Raw genomic sequence first — 4097 nt, forward strand, 5'->3', positions numbered from 1 at the left:
GGTCAGTCTCTCTCGCGTTCTTCGCCTTGCAACTGCGTTGTACCTCGTTTCCGCCTCATTTTTTCTGCTCGACCGCTCCTCAGGCTATCTTCCTGCCTGTCTTTGCTTAGTATTTTAAACTTCTCTCACTGCAGGATTCTAATGATATTGGACCATTTTCTCGCAGCACTGGTGCATCACACTGAAGGACGGTCTCGTTGCGCATCGCGCAGTAATCTGTTCCCGAGAGTAAATATGCTTTTCAAGGATTATGCCGTTTTAAGACTAAATGAGGATTTATCCTATGCATATATTGATATAATAACATTTTGCATGAAGTAGCAGTCAGCTTAAGTATAGGAAGAAGGCCCTTGCATGTAAGCTGCCCACTGCGTATACGCAGTTAGTGCACAATCGGCGTAGCGGTTAGTGTGTTAAGCCGCAATGCGCAATATCTCACCAGAAGGAGTTATCATTTTGTGATCGATTATGCATTTAATATGGTAGGGGGTATCTCAGCATATGTTTATGTATCGAACATTGTTAGTCAGTGGACCCTCGTCTTCATGAACTAGTCAAATACGCCTAGCCTATGGGTGCAAAAACCCAACTCAGCCCCGTTGTTCTTCCCCCTTACACCCCATCTCAGACACCTCGTTCCGCGCTTAGTTTTCCACATCACACCGCAACACACACACACGCACACACGCCCATCACTACACATCACAGCGACCACCGCTCCTGTAGTCTATCTTCCCCATACCGTCTCTTTCCTCAGTATGCCAACTTTCTTTCATTTCAGCATTCTTATTATAGTTCACACCACATGCTTCACGGGCACAACACTTGTGTTCACACACGCAGCAGCACACACACACACACGGCACACAACGACGACATACACGGCAGAGCACACACACACACCACTACATTGACGCAGGGCGCACGCTACGCGATGCACACGCAAACGCAAACGCACACGCACACGCAACACGCAACACGCACACGCAGCGACGCACACACACACACAGCAGCACCCATATATATATATATATATATATATTATTATATATATATATATATATATATATATATTATTAATATATTTAGTATATATATAGTAGTTATATATATATATATATTATTATATATATGTATATTATTATAATTGTTGACGGAATCGCATTATGATAGTCATGTCGATGTTTCGCACCATTTTTTTTACTTCCTAGCGTTTATTTCTCACTTGGGCAACTGCATCGCAGTAGCATGCCAACCTTTGTGGGTCAGTATACGTATCATACGTTATTTTTCTCATAAGCCTACTCTAACTATTCGGCGATAGCTGCATTTCGGCTTTAGCACACATCTTTCTCGCTTCATAACCACGTGAAAGTCAGTCGTCGAAGCCTGGTCGGACTATCATCTTGGTAATAATAAAACCTCAGCACAGTTTCCGCCGGCATATAGCTATAGTAATAACATATAGTAGCATATTGTTATTGATACTATACCTCTGATGGCATTATGTAGCTTCGTGCACCATATACTGGCGAGAGCTGCTTTGTATGCAGGCAAACTTTGCCACGGTAAAGCAGTCCGCGTAAACATCGCCACGCCGGTGTGTTTTTAGCACTACAGTCGGCCCCCGCCCTAATCGTACCCAGACCCCTACGTCTGCACCTTGGCGTCGCTCCTGATTCATTTGTAATCATTGGCGCCATTTAATATGAAATACTAATTCGTTTGCTTGAGGCCAAATGAGTAAATACTAAATTCCTTCACAGCCGGATGGTAGACCGAAATTGTTAGCAAATAGTCAAAATGCACTGCGATCTGTTTTGGCAACGATTGCGATTTTTAATTGAAGAAATGGCAAAACAATTTCAAACTGCGAAATAGAATTATGTAATAATGCATAAATCAAATATTTGTAATTTCTTCGGCGGGCAAGGGAGGTGTTGGACCCGTCAGTAAGCGTTTACTTCGCGTGAGCACTCTTGCAAGAGCAGGTTGGAAACTTGAAAAAGCTAAGCATTTTCGTATAGGGCCTATGAATAATATCAAAAGCTAATAAAATACTAGGTATTTAATTAGGCTCTTGATAATATCTGCATCTGACACTCTGATGCGGCACTATATGGCGGTGGCTAGCACAGGTGGGCAACATGTTTCTATGAAGCGCAAAGTATCCTCGTGAGCGTACACTGACGTCACCACGAAACGGCGTATGGCTGGCCGAAGTTGAATGGCATACAGTCTAGCCGCTGCTGATGGTGCTGCGTGGTTGGCGCATGGTGATATTCCATACTACGCATATCAACTTTAGAAAATCTATAATATCAGCTCAACACAATTATATTTCATTGTAATGGCCTTTATTCTAGACACAACAGGTAAACGCAGAACGATTGTCAAGAATTAAATTACATTACAATTAATACGAACAAAATATAATAGAGTATGAAATAGAGTAGTTTGTAGAATAGAGTAGAAATAGGAGTAGACTAGAGTAGCTTTTTAGAAATAGGTAGGTGTCAGCACTATGCAATAGTTCTGTACACCTAACCTAATGGTATGATTGGTTTGAGTTAATAAATACCAATTTTTACAAAAACGGCTATAATATCACTCAACACAATCATATTCATTGTAATGCGTTCATGAAAGAAGATCAAACGCCATCGAATAAAACTACTCTGGTGTTAAGCGAACTTGTCTGTAAATATTTTCGGTGCACGAGCAATGAACGTCAATGTTGTTCCAAAACACTCTTCGAGTTTTCATCGACGCTATTTGTCTAATTCTAATCAGGGTTCAAAACGCTTTAGTTACGCTGGCAGTCGCTGACGCGAAGGTCTAAATATTTTGGTTGTGAACCCGACAAACCGCACTGAGATTAATCTAATCTGCGCAATAGTTCAATTTTATCAATTTGCTGTAGTATATTGTGATTGCTCGGTCTAAACGTTTTCAAAATCATCGCGAACAATTCTGTTGAAGGTAATTGCTTACTTTCTTCTGCCATCAGAGTATTTGTTCTGTTCTTTGCCGTTTACTGCTAGTACACTTAGAACGGTAGGTGTCGAGCACTATCTAATGTTCTGACACCTAACAAATGTATGAATTGGGTTGAGTATACAATACGGCAATTCGCGCGCATCAGACTTTCCGTATCTCAAAGAATGATGGCAAAAGCCAATAACGCGAACCAACGCCCAACCACAACACTAACACTACGAACTAACGCTCAGGGGTCGTTGTCGTAACAGGGTACTACAGATATGTAGCCCGAGTACATAATATGGTATCACAAAGTGTACGCAGAACTGTAGCTACAGAAGTGTACCTAACCTGTCTACCGCTAACGCCTAACCTAACGCGCTGACATTCTAACCTATACTCTAAGCCCTAACGCTAATCGCTCAAACATACCTGCATATAAAATATAACTATATACTATAACAATAAAACTACGGCGTCGGTAGCATATCTGTAGTACTTGTTAGACAACGCCCTTCGTGCAACCTAACTCTAAACCGATCCCTATCTTATATTACCTATCTTAATGGTTTTTAAATCTCACACTATTTTGGTGTATAAGATAGCCACTGACGTACTGACGTCACTGACGTCCACGATGATAACTTTGGTTCACTGGAACTATATGTCCCCCCCCCATCTCGACGCTGAGCGCACATGACCGTTTAGATTTACGGTATTTCATTCAGTAAGCACGTGTTTGTGGCTAATTAGATGGCAGCACAGTTTGTGATAGTACGTTAGCGGAAACGCGCTACTTATTGTAAAAAAGGGAAAGTTTAGGTTTCTGCAGTGGCGGATGCCAGGAGTTTTGAGATGGTGGGGGCGCGCAGCGCGTAGGGCCGCTGATTGGGTTTCATGTTTTGAAGGGTCGCGGATTTTGTTGATAGCGCGGTGGCGCACGGCTTCGCGTGCCGAATTATTAAAGGGGGGGAACAAAACATACATAGAAGGGGGGGGGCGCCTGGGATTACGCCACTGAGTTCTTATTGATTCATCAGGTTCTGTCCTGTAATGTAGCAATTGCATATACGATTATGCTGTAATTCCGAATTGAGAGCTTATTGGATACATTA

Source organism: Priapulus caudatus, unplaced genomic scaffold, assembly GCF_000485595.1.
Source record: "Priapulus caudatus unplaced genomic scaffold, Priapulus_caudatus-5.0.1 Scaffold46, whole genome shotgun sequence".
Lineage (NCBI taxonomy): Eukaryota > Metazoa > Priapulida > Priapulimorpha > Priapulimorphida > Priapulidae > Priapulus > Priapulus caudatus.